This window comes from Aotus nancymaae, unplaced genomic scaffold (assembly GCF_030222135.1).
Source record: "Aotus nancymaae isolate 86718 unplaced genomic scaffold, 86718_ANA_hifiasm-v0.15.2.pri h1tg000008l, whole genome shotgun sequence".
NCBI classification, from domain to species: Eukaryota; Metazoa; Chordata; class Mammalia; order Primates; family Aotidae; genus Aotus; species Aotus nancymaae.
In genome coordinates, this window is record NW_026988419.1 from 19,639,137 (window position 1) to 19,659,398 (window position 20,262).

Below are 20,262 nucleotides of genomic sequence, written 5' to 3' on the forward strand. Positions count from 1 at the left end.
CGTGTTGTTCTCATGACAGTGAGTTCTCATGAGATCTGATGGTTTTATAAGCGTATGGCATTTTCCATGCTTGCACTCACTCCATCCTGCTGCCCTGAGAAGAAGGTGCCTGCTTCTTTTTTGCCTTCTGCCATGATTGTAAGTTTTCCTAGGCCTCCCCAGCAATGCAGAACTGTGACTCAATTAAACCTCTTTCCTTTATAAATTACCCAGTCTCAGGCAGTTCTTTATAGCAGTAGGAAAAGGAATAATACAGGTGGGTTAGGTTTCAATTGTCTTGGTGATGTATCAGATAAGAGTCTTAATTTCCCTGAGACAAACATTCCTGAATTATAAAATATAATTCCATAGACTTCAAAACTTCTTTTTCTTTTTTTTAATTTAAAAAGAAGGACATGACTAACTGGAGGCCAGAGGGTGCAGTATAGTATCAGCCTCCAAGAGACCCCTAGGAGTCCCTACCTCCTGCTATTTCTACCCTTCTGTACAACCTGTTCACATTATACCAGAATTGGTGACTGTGACCAATAGAACATGTCAGAAGTGATAATATGTTCATTTCTGAGGCAGCTTATAAGAGATATTAGTTTCCATCTTTATTTCTCTCCTATTTTTCTATCTCCCTCCCTCTCTCTTTCTTTCTCTCTTTCTGCTATTATTTCCTGGGAAAAGCCAGCTCCCCTATCATAAATGCCCTATCATCTTTTTCATGAGAAAGTCATTTTTTTCATGAGAAGTCCTATGAATTGAAGCACTAACCTTCATTGTGACTATTCAGAGTCACATAAACAACACTGTGGAGAAGGCCACATAGTGAAAAGTCTATTGCCAACAGTCATGTGACTGAGCTTGAAAACAGATCTTCCTGCCCCAATTACACATTCAGAATACTGCAGCACCAGAAAACAATTTGCCTACAGCATCATGAGAGATTCTAAGCCAGCAGCACCTAGTTCAGCTACTCACAGATTCCTGATACCCAAAAACTATTTGAGACACTAAATGTTTGCTGTTCAAAACCACAAAATTTTGGGATGATTTGTTATGCAGCAATTGACAAATAATACAGAATTTAGAAACTGGAAATAGTGTGGTGCCATAATAAGTACCTAACATGTGGAATCATTTTGGAAGCAGGCAATAGGAAGTAGCTAGAAGTGTTTTAAGAAGAGTTTTAGGAAAAGCCTTGAACAAAATGTTAGCACAATTTTTGACGTTGAGAAGGCTACCTGTGAACACTTAAGGGAAAGAAAGGAAAATTTTATTGGACATTTGAGGAAGGAATACCCTTGTTACTTAGTGAAAAAATGTTCAACAAACCTGTTACTTTCAGTAATGTGGAAGATGGAAAATGTGCCTAACAAATTGGGAGATCTAGCTGAGGAAATTTCCAATGAGAATGTTGAATATACTCTGTTTAGAGTAAAATGTAAGAGGAAACCTATTAGCTAAGGACTGGTTTTGAAGATTTCCAGTATCCCAAGATGGGAAACAAGGATAGAATTAATAGAATCCAATGATGTGACTCTAAAATCCTTTGTTAGGACTTCAGAGAAGTCAAAGGTGGTATCTCATAGTACTCTGTGGTCAGGAAAAAAAAAAGCCCTATAAAGAATTTAAGGGTATGCATCATAAATCCTCTCAATACAAAAAGGAGAGATTCCAAGGTGAAGAGTGTAGTATCTCAGTGGAAGAGGGTAGAGAAGAGGCTTACATAGAAAAGATGCAGGGCCGTAAAGTTTGTCAATGCAGTGATCGATCCTTAACAAGATCCACAGAAAATCAACAAAGTTGTATGTAGATTATGTCACCAGAGCCACCAGTTTTAATTGAAAAAAACAGAGACAGTATAAAATAAAAAGAGGTCTTTGGACCCTTAAATCTATAAAATCAGAAGGCAGGCTATAAAAATTACTTAGTGTGCACATGTGCTACCATTCATGAAAAGAAAGGGAAACCCAAAGGGAGAAACCAAAAACAGAATCCAAAACAAAAAGGTACAGAGAGTATTTGGGGGCAGGAATCAGAGTTGGCGATAATTGAGAACTACCAATATTTGCCTAGTTGGATGTTAAAATTACCGTGGACCTATGTCTCCTTTGTGCCTTTTATTTTTACCCTTTTTGAACAGGACTGTCTACAACTGTTATCCTCTGTTGTCTGCCAGGATATTGGGTATGGGGGGAAGTAACCTGCCTCTAGCTCTAGATAGAGAGCAAATATACTCAAGGGGTTGTGTTTAAGTAATGTTATCCAAGGAAATATATTTAAGTACCTACACTCCAGGAATCTCCTTCATGCCTGGACCTAGGTAACAGCATGTAAACCTCAAGCTGATGTTAAAATGGGATTTAGGGAAAACCTGGGAGGTGGTGTGTGTATTTTTCATATGTGAGGGAATTTGTATTGTGGATGTTAGAGGACAGGAGTTAATAATAACCTGCAATACAGTCCTTGATGATCCCACCTCAGTTTAATTCACATCTTGGTATGGTCCCCTCCCATATCCCAGGCTTGGTCTCTGATCAACAGAAATAGCAAAAGAAAGAGCATATCACTTTGAGAGTATGTATATGTTATTGTATTCTATTTCCATTGCTACTGTAACCAATTCTCACAAATTCAGCATCTTAAAACAACACCCATTTATTATATCACAGTTCTAGAAGTCAGAAGTCCTGTTAGGCTCAGCTAACTGTGTCCTTCCTGTGGGTTTCTCAAGGCTGAAATCAAGGTGTTGGCCAACTGGGTTATTATATTGAGGTTTTAGAAAAACAAACAAAAACACAAAAACACTTCCAAGTTCATTCAAGTCATTAGCAGAATGCTGTTTCTTGTGGCTGAAGAATGAAGGTTCTCTTTCCTTCCTGTCAGCCAGAGGCCACCCTAAACTCCTAGAGTCCTCTGTGAAAGTCTTTCACATGGGTCCCAATATCTTAGAGCCAGAAATGGCACATCGAATTTTTCTCACATTGCAATTTCTCTAGCTTCTCCTGCTATACCTCTCCTGACTCCAGAAGAAAAATGTCTCTATTCACATGTAATCATATCCTACATCCCACCAATAATCTTGTATAATCTAAGTTAATCTCCCTATTTTATAGTCACTGATTAGTAACATTAATTACATCGTTTTTCATTGCTACATAAGATAATATACTTAAAAGATCCAAAAATTAGGGCATGAATATCTTAGGGGTGTATATTATGGTTCTCCAAAGAGACAGAAACAATAGGATATATATGGGTGTGCATGTCTCTCTCTCCATATATATATGATCACTATTTATATATTTGTATATATATACCCAATGATATGATATATATAGAGAGAGAGATAAGAGAGGAGAGCAGACATATAGAGATATATCCTATCTATATAGAGAGAAATCAGATATATACACATATACATACATTTTATATATATATACACACATTTTATATATATAAACACACATTTTACACACACACACACATATATATATGTGTGTGTATATATATATATATATAGAGAGAGAGAGAGAGAGAGAGAAAGAGAGAGAGAGGAGAGCAGATTTATTAGGAGAACTAACTCACACAATTATGTGGAAGCTGAGAAGTACCACAATAGGCCCTCTGCAAGCTGGAGACCCTAGAATGCCTGTAGCATGACCCTGATCAAGTCCAAAAACCTTAAAGCCTAAGGGACCACTAATGTAAGTTCTTACGTCCAAAGGCTGAAGAGCCTAGAGTTCTGTTGTCTAAAGGTCAGGAGAACAAGAGGGTATCCCAGCTCTAGAAAAGAGAGAAAACAATTTGCCTTCCTCTATTTTTGTTCTATCTGGGCTCCCAGATGACCGGATGGTACTCGCCCACATTGAGGGCAGATTTTCCCCTACTTAGTCCAGATGTTCACATACCCATCTCCTCTGGAAACACGCTCACAGACATACCCCAAAGTAATATTTTACCAGTTCTCCAGGTATTCCTTAATCTAGTAGAGTTGACGTCAAAAATCAACAATCACAGGGGACCATTCTGTTTATAACTGTTATAAAAAATAATGTACCTTTATCTTGATCTATCTCTTTCTCTTCACCTCCCTTACTCTCTCACTCACTGTCCTAGATCACTCACTCTTAGGAAAGCCAGACGCCATATCATGAGCAGCTGTAAGAAGAGACCCACATGATATTGAAGAAGTTTGCAAATAAACCATGTAAGCTTGAAAAAACATCTTCAATATCCAGTCAAGCTTTTGGAAGTGCAACCATAAACAACATTGAACGCAACCTCATGAGAAACCCTCGAAGAACCACCCAGCCGAACCGCCACTGGATTCCTAACCTTCAGAAACCACATGAAATAAAACACAGCTTTTGCAAGCTGCTAATTCTTGAAGTAAATTATTATAAAGCAATTGATAAATACAGTGCGTCTTCATTTTTCTCTTTCCGTGTATTTCTTTCTTTCTTTGACATCCCAGACTTTTTCTCGCCTATTGTGTTAGAAGTTTTCCTCTCTCTATCAAATAATTATTCTTGGATATATCATTTTTTTTCTAATGCATTAACAGGTTGATTTTCTTGTTTTCTCCTCTACATTATTATTGATATGACTCTATTTATTTCTCTTCTATTTTATTTAATTATAAAAGCCTTTAGGGTATCTGTTTGAGAACTCTTCTCATCATTTGCAGTTTGGAATGTAATACTGCCATTTCCTTTAATCAAAAATTATATAATTACATATTAAAATTATTTCGGGTCTACTTTAGGAATACTTTACTAGATTGTCATTTGATTAAGTATTTTGGTTAACATTTTGCTATTAATTTCTAGTTTTGTGCTAGTGAAAACTGAGAATGTGGTATGCATATTAATATTTTTAAAATATTGGTATTAACATTTTGCCCTAGGATATTATCACTTTATCACTTTGTAAATATTTTATAGGCATTTGAAAAGAACATATATTATTTGTTTAAATATATGGGTAGAAAGTTTGGGAGAGAGATATATATATATCTTATATATAAATACATCTGCATCTATTACAGACCTATAATAGATAACTATTATTATGATTATCTTACTAGTATTATATTTAAAGTCTATATATTTTTATTTATTTTATCTAATCCATTAAGGACTCAGCAAAAAGACTATATTTCTCACTATGATGGTAGTTTTCTCAATGTCTCTTTGTACAGATTTTATTGCTTTTTGTTTTGTTTTGTTTTAATGATGTCTTACATCAATACTAGACTCCTGATAACTGTTAAAAAGGGAGAAAGTATCATGTGACAGTTAAGGTCAAAATCTGTGAGTCTGAGTGAATGGATTCAAATCCTAACTCTACCATTTGCTGGTTATGTAGGAAGCCAATTTCCCTAATTTATATAAGTCTCAGATTCCTCATTCATAAAATGATATTATAAAAATGGTATTTAACTGACAGGCTAGCATGAGAGTTACACAAGCATCCACTTATAAAGCACTTAGAATAATGTACTTATAGAAAGCATATACAAATTAAAATCAGATACTTCCTGGCATATAGGAAGCATCCAATAAACATTAGCTCATAGCATGGTTATTTGCATTGTAGATTCTAAATGGATTTTAATAAGTATCTATCTAGTAGTATTTATATTTCATTGAAACATATTCTGAAACTAATTTTTAACATAATTTGTTTTTCTAACTGGATTTGCCTAGTATTTAAAAAATCTTAGGTGTCAAAATGGTTAGGTGGGTTTTAAAACAAGCAAATCTATTTATTTATTTGACTTAAACTGAGAGTTTCTAGATTTCAAAAGGCTTAACATAAATCACATTTATTGTAATAGCTAATGCTGTTGTCATCTTATTTCATGCTTTCACTTTTTTATCATTGTTCATCTTCTTAAATACAGACTTTTTCTTTTACTACACTGACTCTAGTTTTGTTTTTTTCTATAACAATTAAGAAGTTATAAATAACACCTTTCTTTAACTTGTGGTCAAGAATAAAATTTCTTTTTATGAATACAATAAATATATTAGGTTTTCATCTTTTTCTCCTAATTCCTCAAACTCTTCCAGGTTTTTATAATCTTGGACACTTGATTTACATTATTATTTTAATCTCATTGTATTCTCTTATACAGTATTTAAAATATTTTATTGAAATATATTATCCATAATAATAAATATGAACTTATTAGCATATTATCTTGTTTCTATAACCTCTGTTGTTTCATCCATGTGTTTATTGACTGCTTAATTTTAATTAATTAGTAAGTTGGTTAGAATATGTTTAGAAATGTTTCCGGAAAGGAAAGGTAAATTTTAGCCAGAGACAGACTGGGTATTGAATTTCTGACTCCGAGACTCTTATTTTCATTGCCTTTCTATATGTATGTTTCTATGTATTCATTTATTTACCTTGTAAAAACTCACCGATTTGTCCTCTTTTACTCTGATTTTAGGTGAACTACATTTATAAAGATTTCTCGACATTTCTAGCATTTGGATGATTTATTTTCTAATTAGTGTAGTGATACTTATTTTCTCATTTCCTCTTCCTTTGTGATTGTAAGGATAAATTTTCAACAGAGAGTAAAATTCATAGGTCAGATTACTGTGTTACCCTGGAAGTAATTCACATGTCATTCCTGAAATTTTACTAGATAAGGACCTGATATATTGGTTTTACGTATTAATACATGCTTAGTCAGGTCTAAGTGTCATTCTGTAGAGAGCATTTCAGCTGTGTGAATGGCTGCCCAGGTTGGAGACCCTGGTACTACTTAGAAATCATTTGTTTTATCAATTTGTTCAGGGACAGATTAATCCATTTTAGTATTCCTTTTGTATTGTAATGAACTGGTGGAGATGTGAGGCAGCCACAGAATACAGGCAAAAATAAATCTAAATTTCTAAAGAGACACTTAGCATTTTTGTTGTTATAGTTGTACGCTATTGCCTATTAATAAAAAGATTTAGGACAGAGCTAATTTAGAGCATACTAGGATTAATAAATATTCAAAGACTGAAGCACAAAAAATTATTTTCACTATAACTACAGGGAATTCTTTAGTGACAGAGTTATTTAATGTTTGATTATAAAAAATAACATTTATTAAGTAACCAATGTGTATAAAATATGATAAAAAAGAAATCAGAAGTCATGCCATAGATAATACATGTTGCTAACTGGCAAAGACATGTAATAGAATTAATATTTTAGAAAATTTTTAAATGGAAAATAATAGCTATTTCTAAACAGGGAATAAAAATACCATAATTAGAAAGCACTGAAAATTCTCCATATACATCATTGTTGGCCTTTACAGTCAGTTTAATACCATTTAGTAGATGAAAAATCATTGCATTGAAAAGACAAATAAGTCTGCCATTGTTATGAACAACCTTTATTCATTAATAGAGAATCTGAATCTTTATTGCAAAATATAATCTTTATATATTGTGTTGTGCTAGATTTTATAAATGTAAAGTTTGCCATAAAATTATAACTAAACACCAGAGAATGGCTTTTGTTTTATAATTTTTAACTATGGTGGATTTTTAAAGCAATTGATTTATTTAAATTTTCCAAATTAGAAATAATTCTTAAGTACTGACATATAAAATACAAGAAATCAGCTAGTAAGAAAAATACAGCCATCTTGATTCAACATATACATTTCTGGGATCAATGCATTCTACACATCACTGCCAAACTAATCTGAATCAAGAGCTTTGTAGCATTTCTTTGCTTAAAAGCTTATTTTCATTGTCTTCTAAATACTGTATAGAACTAATCATGATCATCTGGGTTTACCTTCCACCAAAATTCTACAAATAGCCTACATACCCATAAAATAGGACTCTATTCTGTTCTTCCAGCTAAACTTTTTCTCCCTGTTATCACCAACTATAAAAATCCTAGGTAAGCTACAAAGTCCACCTTAAAAGTTATCCTTACTAATCTTTTCCTGACTCTCTTGATTTACTGCAGGTCATAAACTATCTACTGTAATAGAAATGTATATGCAGGCCATATCCACCTCTCAAATTCTTGAGGGCCAGTCTTCCACCAGCATACCTCCTACAGTACTTAGTACAATGCATGTCTTATAATTCACAGGTTACTTACTAATTCCATTAACTCAAGTTGGAATATAAAATTACAGTAAATGAGAGCAATATCAGCAAAACAGCAGATTAGGCAGATCCAAATATCTGTGCCTTCACAAAAAGCATTTAAAGATTAAGGACTTAAACATAAGACCTAAAACCATAAAAACCCTAGAAGAAACCTAGGCAAAATGATCCAGGACATAGGCATAGGCAAGGACTTCATGACTAAAACGCCAAAAGCATTGGAAACAAAAGCCAAAATAGACAAATGGGATCTAATTAAACTCCAGAGCTTCTGTACAGCAAAATAAACAATCATTAGAGTGAACTGGCAACCAACAGAATGGGGAAAAGTTTTTGCAATCTACCCATCTGACAAAGGGTTAATATCCAGAATCTACAAAGAACTAAAATAGATTTACAAGAAAAAAACAAACAAACTCATTCAAAAGTAGGCAAAGGATATGAACAAACACTTTTCAAAAGAAGATATATATGAAGCCAACAAACAAGAAAAAATGTTCATCACCACTGGTCATTAGAGAAATGCAGATCAAAACCACATTGAGATACCATCTCACGCCAGTTAGAATGGTGATCATTAAAAAATCTGGAGACAATAGATGCTGGAGAGGATGTGGAGAAAAAGAAACACTTTTACACAGTTGGTGGGAGTGTAAATTAGTTCAACCATTGTGGAAGACAGTGTGGCGATTCCTCAAGGATCTAGAAATAGAAATTCATTTGACCCAGCAATCGCATTACTGGGTATATACACAAAGGACTATAAATCGTTCTATTATAAAGACACATGCACATATGTTCACTGCAGCACTGTTTACAATAGCAAAGACCTGGAACCAACCCAAATGCCCATCAATAATAGACTGGGCAAAGAAAATGTGGCACATACATACCATGGAATACTATGCATCCATAAAAAATGATGAGTTCATGTCCTTTGTAGGGACATGGATGAACCTGGAAACCATCATTCCCAGCAAGTTGACACAAGAACAGAAAATCAGACAGCACATGTTCTCACTCATAGGTGGGTATTGAACAATGAGAACACATGGACACAGAGAGGGGAGCATCACACACTGGGGTTGGTTGTCAGGGGTGGCTAGGGGAGGGACAGCTGGGGGGACAGTGGGGAGGGATAACGTTGGGAGAAATGTCAGGTATAGGAGATGGAGAGATGAAGGCAGCAAACCACCTTGCCATTAATGTACCATGCAATAATCTTGCATGGTCTGCACATGTACCCTAGAATCTAAAGTACAATTAAAAAAAAACAAGCAGCAACTGTCAAAACCAACTTTGTCAGAACTCCAGAAACAGTCAAAGGTATACAGTAACCAAATGAATTCCGAATCAAAAAAAAAAAAGACAATTTTAAAATGGTAGAAAAAAATTGTGGCATTCTTACTCCCCTGTAGGGAATCCATGAGCCCCACATGTTGGTACTAGAATGTAGGGATCCATGAGCCCCATATTGGGCACCAGAATGTAGGGAGCCAGCCCTACATCACCTGTGGGTACCCCAAGTTCAGTGGCAACAAAGGAATGAGAAAAAGACAGATTAAGAGAGACAGTGGGACCAGGGGGCCATCACTTATTACTGGAGGCAGTGAAGGCCCCAAGCTCTGATCATCCACACTATTTATTGATTACAATCACTTTGATCTATAGGGTAGGGGTGGAGTGATGGTGGAATGAATCAGTGAGCCAGAAGTGAATCAGTGAGCCAGAACTGGTGTGTCATCCTAAGGATTGATAACAGTGGTGGTTTGGGAGTTTCACAAAACAAGAACATGTGGTTATCTTTAGCTTATTATCTATGTACAGCTGATGGAACGCGGACCTTACCAGGAGCCTACAAGTCTGGCTACATCATAGTGCTACGAAGGTGTTTTACATCCTTGAGCACAATGTTTTTAGTAACAGAGCCAAGGTCACCTGCAACAGAACATGAGGCATGGAGAGGCCTTCCTCCTCAGAGGCCTCCTGCTGCCTTCCGCAGTTTGTTGTTCCTTGTGTATATGTTACTCATAACCTATTTATGTAGGCACTCTGTAAGTCCTTTCTCCTTTGCTGCTTTTCCCAACACTCCCCCTTACCCCAAACCTCTCCATGGCTTTTCTGTAGTCCTAAAGATGGTAAGTCATGTTCTCAGCCTGGAATCCTGGCCTCTGGTTCTGGAGGGAGCAGAGCAGGGTTTATTTAAAAAATACTGTGTTTGTTTGTTCCTATGGGTTCTATTTCCCTCATTAATACAGACTTGAATAGACAGTTCTCCAAAGGAAATTTTGAAATGGCCAATAAACCCATGAAAAGCAGCTCAACATTTTTAGTCATTAGGAAAATGCAATTCAAAATCACAATAACTAAAAGAGTATAATTGGATTATTTGTATCACAAAGAATAAACCCTTGAGGTGATGAATAGGCCATTTACCCTAATGTGATAATTATACATTGTATGCCTGTATCAAAATATATTATATGCCCCATAAATATATAAGGCTATACAGCCACAAAAATTAAAACATATACACATACACACACACACACACACACACAATTAGATATCACTTCACACCTAATAGGATGGCTGTACTTAAAAACAAAACAAAACAAGAAATAGCACATGTTGGCATGTCATGGATGTGGATAAATTGGATCCTCATTCATTGCTGGCAGGAATATAAAATGATATAGCCACTGTGGAAAACAGCTTCACTGTTTCTCAAAAAGTTAAACATAAGTATATGTACCAGCATCTGTTTGAGTATCTGCTGTCAAATCTTTGGAGTATATTTTTAGAAGTAGAGTTGCTGGATCATATGGTAATTTTATGCTTAACTTTTTAAGGAACAGAGTTTCAGTTTGAGGTGATAAAAAAATTCTGAAATAGATTCTGATAATGGTTGCATAATATTGTGAATATAGTTAATGCCACTGAAAACTCTACAAAAATTGTATGTGATATATGTTTTAACATAATAAAAATATAGCACATTAATTTTGCATTCTGGTAATTTGTATAATCTGATTATTTATATAATCAGAGAATGGCAGATATAATTTTGAAAAACTTATATAGTTCAGTTTTGCATATATTCATTTTTCATATTCAAAAAGGTTTACCATAGCATTCATTCAACGTGCAGGTAAATAAAATAATTAGCATTATGTAGCTTTGCACTAAGGATGCAATAGTTATGATTGAAAAGGTGCTGTTAATTTACTTAGATTTAGAATATCAACAGTTGGCTTAGAATATCAATTTCTCTTGAACATTTCTGATTAACATCTTTTAAAATGTATTAAAATCAAGTTTTGAAATAATAAACTACAACTTTAGGGGAAGAATGCTTATCTTAACTATTAACTAGATTACTAGGATCATTATTGGTTGATTACATTTAAACTGAAATGAAAAATGAAATAAACCAGATTTGAATTTGCTAATATATTATATTCACTACCATCCAAACAACCTAATTATTTGGCATCAAAACAAGTACAACATTAATATCACTGGTGTAGGAAAACTGTAGTCATGCTTAGTGAAAATTAGACCTGTTCCATCAGGGTTATGAGAAAAAGGTATAATTATTTAAACTAAATGAGTAAATGTACTCTGCCAAATATTCACTCTGTACACTTTTTTCTAGCATTCACTCTTTATGATAAACATATGTATGTACATATTATGTGAACTGTTTATGTTCATGCATATCCATGGAAGGACATCTACAAAACACTCCAATAAGGCCAGGATGTACTTTCACCTAAAGCAGTATGCCTGCAGAACTTATGCCCAGTCATTTTCACCAACAGTGTGCTGTTATAAACTTTTAGCATTGCTTGGATGGATATGGTGGCTCACACCTGTAAACCAGAGCATTGGAAGGCCGAATCAGGCAGATTACTTGTGTTTAGGAGCTCAAGACCAGCCTGGGCAACATAGCGAAACCCATCTCTACAAAAACATACAAAAATTAGCTGGGCATTGTGGTGGGCGCCTGTAGTCTCAGCTACTCAGAAGACTGAGGAGGGCAAATCATTTGAGTTTGGGAGGCAGAGGTTGCAGTGAGTTGAGACTGTGCCACTGCACTTCAGCCTGGATAACACAGTAAGATGCTATCTATAAAATAATTTTAAAATAAAGAAGAAAAAAGAAAAACTTTTAGCATTACTTGACTGACAATATTTCACTACTGCTATTTCTAAATGTTTTGTGTTCTCCCAAAATTTACATGCTGAAACCTAATCTCCAATGCAAAAGTATTAAGATGTGGGATTTTTAGGAGATGATTAGGTCATGAGGGTAAAACCCTGAATGAGATTAGTACCCTTATAAACAAAGTCTGAAGGAACATTTTTGCCCCTTCAACAATGTAAGGGCACAGCAAGCAGTCACCATATTTGAAGCAGGCAGCAAGTCCTCACCAGACACCAAATATGCTGGTGCCTTGATCTTAGACTTTCCAGCCTGCAGAAATATGAGAAATAAATTTGTTTTTTACAAGTTACTCAGACTAAGGCATTTTCTTATAGTAGCCCAAATGGACTGAGACAACTACTGTGCCATATCTTTTACTGTTAAATAATTATATGCATAGTGGCTAAGGAATTTTTTTTTCTTCCCCATTTTACCCACACTTGGTTTATTGAACTGTGATACCTGAGTTCAGGGTATCAGGTTTTAGAAGTTGCCTTAGTCTGTGCTGCTGTAACAGAATATCTGGAATTGTATAATTTATAACAAAGATAAAGGTATTTCACATAGTTACAGAGTTCATGAAATCCAATATCAAGATGTCAGTAAATTCAGTATTGATGAGGTCCTAGTATCTGCTTCCAGGATGATGTCTTGAACACTGAGTCCTCATATGGCAGAAGGCAAGGAAGGGGAAAATAAAGGCCAATACTACATGAAGCTTCATTTATAAAGGCCTAAATCCCACTGAGAGAGGAGCCCCATGACTTAATCACCTCCTAAATGCCTCACTTCTTAATGCTGTTGATATTTAGGATTAAGTTTCAATATCAATTTCAGGAATTTTGGAGGGAACACCAATATTCAAACCATATCAGGATTAACCACCTGGTATCTCCTATTGCCATTTGATATTAAGTCAAAAATGTGTTAAGTCATAGGTATCAAGTAACCATAATCTTGAAGAAGAATTATTAAAGAGCTCCAATGGCTCCCCACTAAACCAAGAAAAAGTTCCAAACTCCTATTAATAGCTGTCTGTCTCAAAATGCTTTGCAACCTTCATTTTCTACCATGTCTTCACCTATATCTTACAGTATCAACTCTAGCCAAAGTTAATTTCACACCACTTCACGCTACAGTAGTTCTTGCTCCCATTTTTCTTCTCTCTTTAAATCCCACCTCAAATGCCATTTGTTTACTCAAGTCTTCTACACTTGCTTAGCTCTGCAAGCTGCCTATAAGGCCTGTATGTTATCTGACTCTTTATATGAATATTATTTGTATTTTCCTCCTCCATTCAGATGTCAGCACTTGAAGGGAATGGGAACTCAGCATAAAAATAAGCACTAAATATATATGTGGTATGTATAAAAGTTAGAATAATGCTCGGCCGTTTACAAAATGCTTTTATATTCATTATTTCACATTTTTATCAAGGCAATGTATATCATAATTCCCATATTACAAACTGGATCTGATTTTCATAGAAATTAAGAAATAAGTGCAATGTCAAATATCCAGTAACACCAGAAAGAACCAGAATTTACAGCTAGGACTTTTTACTTCAAATTTTCAGCTTTACGTCACTAAGATAAAACAACTGAAGTAAAAAAGGCGAGTTAATCATTGCCCAAAGGTACAGGATTTTATTCAGCTCTTCTGAATCTAAATCCAGTGAATTCTTCATTCCATCCACAGAAGCCTGACACTATAGGCTTAAAAGAAAGTAGTTGAGGCCTAGCACAGTGGCCCACACCTGTAATCCCAGCACTTTGGTCGGCAGAGGTGGGCAGATCACTTGAGGTCAGGAGTTCGAGACCAGGCTGGGCAACATGGCAAAACCCCGTCTCTACTAAAAAAAAAAAAATATATATATATATATATATATATAAATATATATATATATATATAATTAGCTGAGTGTGGTAGCAGACACTTGTAAGCCCAGTTACTTGGAGGCTGAGGCAGGAGAACTGCTTGAACCTTGGAGGTGGAGATTGCAGTGAGCTGAGATCTTGCCATTGCACTCCAGTCTGGGTGATAGACTGAAACTCTGTCTAAAAAAAAAAAAGGCCTGGTGCAGTGTCTCACACCTGTAATCTCCGCACTTTGGGAGGCCAAGGTGGGTGGATCACGAGGTCAGGCAAACGAGATCATCCTAGCCAAATTGTGAAATCCCGTTTCTAATAAAAATACAAAAATTAGCTGGGCGAGGTGGTGCGCAACTGTAGTCCCAGCTACTTGGGAGGCTGAGGCAGGAGAATCCATTGAATCCAGGAGGCAGAGGTTATAGTGAGCCGAGATCAAGCCACTGCACTCCCGCCTGGTGAGAGCGAGACTCTGTCTCAAAAAAAAAAAAAAAAAGAAAGTAGCTGATGTTTTGAATCGCAGTTAAACAGATTGCGACAGCTATGTGAATAGTTCCATACAGTGTTAGTATGTTGAACATAGAAGTAACCTCCCTCTACACATTGCAGCACATAAAAAATTAGCCATTAAATAAATCAATCCTGATATCATAAAAGAAAGCACAACCTCTATAAACCAGCATTATCATATAAAATAGTGCTATGGTTCTTCAAGTTCCATAAAATTGGCCTAAATGTAGTATACACAGTGATTATGCAAACAGACTCAACATTTCATAAAATGCACATTAAAGCCCATAAACTACTATATTCCTAGATTATATACCTAAAATTAAAATGTTATTTTTAATAAGGATAAACATGGTGACAACATCATTTATACTTACCTTACTTTACATTTTAATAATCATAGCAGGGGTTATGATATAATTTTCATCTTAGTTATTTCACAAAACTTTAAATATTTTGTCTATACATTTTTCTGTATTGAACTCTTTAAAATTGACTTTAGACTTACGAATAAAGAGAGTCTATTCCTTTTTTCTCCAATTGCTATATATAGTAGAATCTGAATATTTTAAAGTCTTTTAAGATATTTCATTTGTGAATTAAATATGTGTCTCTTCTGGTCTCTCTTTACTCATTTACCTTTAAGATTTAGCTTTGTTGAATTTGAGGAGTTTTATTGAACAAAATTCAAAGTGATAGAAAACCAATTCCCTAATGAATTCCTAAGAAGAGATAAACAAATTTATAGACTGCCATATTTTATGAGTTCAACATAAAGAAGGTGCTGATAGAAGACTTTGTCAGATGATAGAATATAATTTTAGATGAAATAGTGATAGGAACTACCATAATTTTTATGTTCTTATAGTGGAATGTAAATAACAATAACTATATAAGGCATATTGAATATAACAGGTTCTAATATTAAAAAATCACAGAAATAATGAAGACTACTTGAATTTACAGGAAAAAAAAAAAAAACAGGAGAATTAGATTGAACTAAGTTATTCAAAAATTGAAACAGCCTGAGAACCTCTGGGCTTAAAAGGTGAGCTCTGAATGAATCTCTCTCAGAGCTTCATGTGACCTGCAAGAGCTGCAGCAGTTTGGAGTCAGAATAAAGCGTAAGAAAATAACTGCCTAGGTGTGAATTTCATCTTCCCTTCATGCTTCCCTTAATGAATGGAGGAACAAAGGTGACTGTAGTAGATCACATACTATATCAATCAAGATGAAACATCAGGGCAGAGTCAGCAAAGGTAGAGTCAGAAGACTAGAAAAATGATCATGCAAGCAGCCACCAAGCAATTAATGAAATTTGTTTCAACACTGGTAGAAAGTCTAAAAAAGGCATCACTATTTAATAAGGATTATTTCTCTAATTATTATAGACATATATGTATGCTGTAGATTTGGAAAATATGCAAAAGTGTGTCAAAGAAAATACAAGTCACCCCTAATCACCTAGCTTAGAAATATTATTTTTAACACTGGGAGATTTTAAAGAAATATTTTCTCTCACTTTATCATTTCCTCAAAAATGTTTGTATTAATATTTTTAAAGGGATTATACAATATATAAAGTTTGCTTCTGCTCTTCTAACATCTAATATTAGAAGCATTTTCTTGTTACAAATTACATTAATGTTTTGTGAGATATATACTTTTAACTCTTTAAATCACTGAAAATTTTGGTTTATACAGCAGATTTACAAAATTATACAAAGGGAATATTCCAGATGAAGAAATCTTTTTAAAGAAAATTATCAAATCTCAGTAAAAACAGTAAGATACTGTGACAACTGAATTACAATTTGTTCCCAGACCCCTCAGGCTCAGTATCAGAGAGGCTCTACTCTGTGCAGGTAAAACCAAGAAGATGTGTCTCTGTCTCCTCCCAGATCCCAGTCTAGTGCTATGGTTTCATCCCAGAAAGGGAAAGTCCCATACTAGCAATTGTCCTCTGCCCTAAGTATATGTTGCAGAAACTCTATTCCAGGCAAGCAATGCTAAGAGGTCTCAGGCTTCCTTTCTCCATCTACCCTTAATTGAGAACAGAAACTATACTCTGAATGCAGTGAGCTTATTATTCTGGGCCCCATCATTTTGGTCCACCTCGCTTATAGAATGAAAGTATCCCAGCAGGAGAGGCAAGTCGAGAAGACCAGAGGCTGTCATCCCAACCCCGCGCTCCACACACACAGTAGCTATGTTATTCCAAGAGAAGTGGCAGCTGTTTTTGGGAGTAGTGTAGACATTCTGCCTAGGGACAAAAGCAAACCACAGGAACAGAGAGCTTTGTAGCTCTCCCCAAGGAGGCTGACTTTATTTAGAAAAAAGCATGGAGATGTTTAGAACAATGTATGGAGAACAAAGCATAAGAGTGCTATAGAAAACAATGGTGACCTGGGTTGTAAGCAGTTAAGTGGAGGTTTATAGTCATATGATAGAAAAATAACAAAACAAAACAAAACATTTAACAGAGAGAATCAAGGAAAAATGCTGCTAAAAAGAGAATACATCTGGTCAGAGCAAAGCTCACTAAATGTCCTCTAAGACCACATATCCTAAGGGACTGAGATGGTAACTGGATCAAACTGTGGAGCAATTTATGCCTTGAGGTATTCTCTAAAATAATAGAGCAATCAGCTACAAATTAGTGGAGTCAGTCTAATAGCTGAGTGTGATAGCAAGAGAGACAAACCAGCCAGAAAATTAAAAGGACAATCTGAGAAATATAGATGCTCCTCGACTTAGGGTGAGGTTGCATCCTGGTAAACCCATGGTGAACTCAAAAAATCAAAAGTTGAACTCCAAGGACTGTGAACAAAAGACAGCCAAACTGAAACCACTGTCATTTGGGGGAGAGATTTTTAGGGGGACTGCACTCTGTGACTAAGGCTGCCATCATCTACTGAGTGACTTCAGAGGCTACACACTGTGGAGACAATAGACTGCATCAAAACAGCCAAGCCACTAAACAAACAAGCAAACCAGTCCAGGGTTGGGAAAGATGAATCAACACCCAGCATTGCATTATATTTTCTAAAAAGTCTGATTCACAGCCATACACAGGCAAACAAAATGGCAGGATAAATTGAAAGGACCCAAATATCGAACTTATCAGCCAAAGACTGCAAAGGCACCATTATAAATAAGAATTAAAGAAAGCCACACTTAATAATTAAACAAAGGTATAATGACATTGTCTCATTAAATAGAAGATGTCAATAAAGACCCAGACATTATAGAAAAAACCTTAATGAATATTCCAGAGTTAAAAGTACAATTAGAGCAAAAAATGTTAAACTGAAGAGTTCAAAAGTGGGTTTCAACATTTTGACTCTGATTGGTCTAGGTGTGGATCTTTTCATCTTTACTTTGAGGTCTTTGAGCTTTCTGGATGTGTAGATTAATTGAGTACACCTTGAAAGTAGCAAAACCAGCAGACTTATCATGTTCAGGGGATCCCAATAGATTAACAGCTGACCTCTTATATGAAACAATGGATTTCAGAAGGCAATGTATGCCATAGTCAAAGTGCTGACAGAAAAAAAAAAAAAGAATTGTTAACCAAGAATATGTCCAGAAAAATTATATTTTAAAAAATAAGATGAAATAAAAATATTCCCAAATAAATGAACATTAAGAGAATTTATTGCTAGCTAACCTGCCTTTCAAGGAATACTAAAGGTGTTCTTTAGGCTGAAAACAGTGATATCAGACAAATATTTGGATCTACACATAAAATACAAAGAAATATAAATAAAGATAATTATAAAAGGTAGTATAATTGCATATTTATTCTCCTTTTACTTCTTACCTGATACTGAAAGAAATTATATAAAATAGTATGGATATACTACATGTATATAGCATCAATTTTTATTATTCACAAGTAATTACGTTTTATAAAATCACCAACAATTTTGAATGAGTCATTTCACGTAGTGGAAAAAACAGAATTTGGTCCCTGTGAGTCTCTGACTACAATATTTTTATCAACCAATTAATGCATAACCTTGTTTTATATGTACTTCCTTTTAAATGTGAATGAATTATACAATTCAATCATAAGGCTGAGATTGTCAGAATGGTTCAATTAACAAGATCCAACTATATATTGTCTATAGGATACACACTTTAGACTCAAATATATAAATAGATTGAACCAAAAAATAGAAGGAAGAAAGGAAACACCATTAAATAGGAACAGGAAGCATAAGAGAATTGAGTAACTATACTAATATCAGGCAAAATAAACCTATAAACCAAAAAAGTAAAAAGAGCTTAAACAAGGATATATTAAAATGGTAAAAGGGTAAATACATCAGTACAATATAACACTAATAACATACACATAAAATAAACCTGAAAGACTTGGGGGAAAAAAAGCCAATAATTTGAAGAAAGAAATAGACGATTCAACAAAAGCAGTCTGAAATTTCAATATCACACTTTTATAATGGATAAATCAACTAGGCAGAAGTGCAAGAAGGATATAGAAGATTAGAGCAACATTGTAAACTAGCTAGACCTAGCCTATCTATAGAGGACTCCACTCTACAGCAGCAGTGTACACATTCTTCTCAAGTACAACAGATCATTTTCTAAGATAAGTCCTATAAAGGGCCATAAAATAATCCTTAGTAAAGTTAAAAATAAATGAAATTGTACAAATCATGTTGTTTGACCACAAGGAAATGAACTTACAAGTCAATCAGTGAATGAAATTTGAGAAATTAAAAAATATAGAGAAAATTAAGCAATATACTCCTGAATAACATATGAAGTACGAAATCACAGGCAGATTAGCACATATCTCAGATAAATGAAAATAAAAACATGGCATACCAGTGTTTACTACATTCAGCTAAAGTAGTGCTCAGATGGAAGTTTATGAATGTCAGTGCTTATTTTTAAAGGAAGAGCGCTAACCAATAACCATAGCTTCTATCTTTAGACACTGAAAAAAAGAAGAACAAACTAAGCCTTCAGAAAGCAAAAGAAAGGAAACAAAATCATAGTAGGAAATAATAAAATCATGATTAGAAAAACAATAGAAAAAATCAATAAAACAATAAGTAGGTTCATAGAAAAGATTAACAAAATTGGCAAATCTTTAGTAAGACTGACCAGAGAAAAAGATAGACAAGACTAAAATTACCAAAATCAGAAATAAGAGAGAGGACCTCATTGCCAATCTTACAGACATTTTTTTAAAAAGACAAAGTATTATGAAGAAATACCATAAACAAGTATACACTAATAAGTTAGACAACTTAAATAGATACATTTCTAGGAAGACATAACCTCTGAAACAGACTGCAGAAGAAATAGAAAATTTTAATAGACTTACAATGAGTAAAGTGATTGAATTAGTTAGTTAATGTTGAGATAACAAACTCCACAGCCTGAGTGGCTTAAACAACAGAAATTTATTTCTCAGATTTCTGGATGCTGGAAGACCCAGATCAAATATCAGGTTTAATCTCTGCCAAGACTTATCTCCTTTATTTGCAGATGGCCATATTCTTGCTGTCCTC

The 20,262-nt window shown here is 34.6% G+C and overlaps 1 protein-coding gene across 3 annotated transcripts in view; it reads right to left on the minus strand.

Moving 5' to 3' along the window:
* Positions 1-20,262, minus strand: part of SPAG16 (sperm associated antigen 16) — a 1,059,797-nt gene that overhangs the window by 416,542 nt on the left and 622,993 nt on the right. The gene's annotated exons all lie outside the window — the stretch shown is intronic.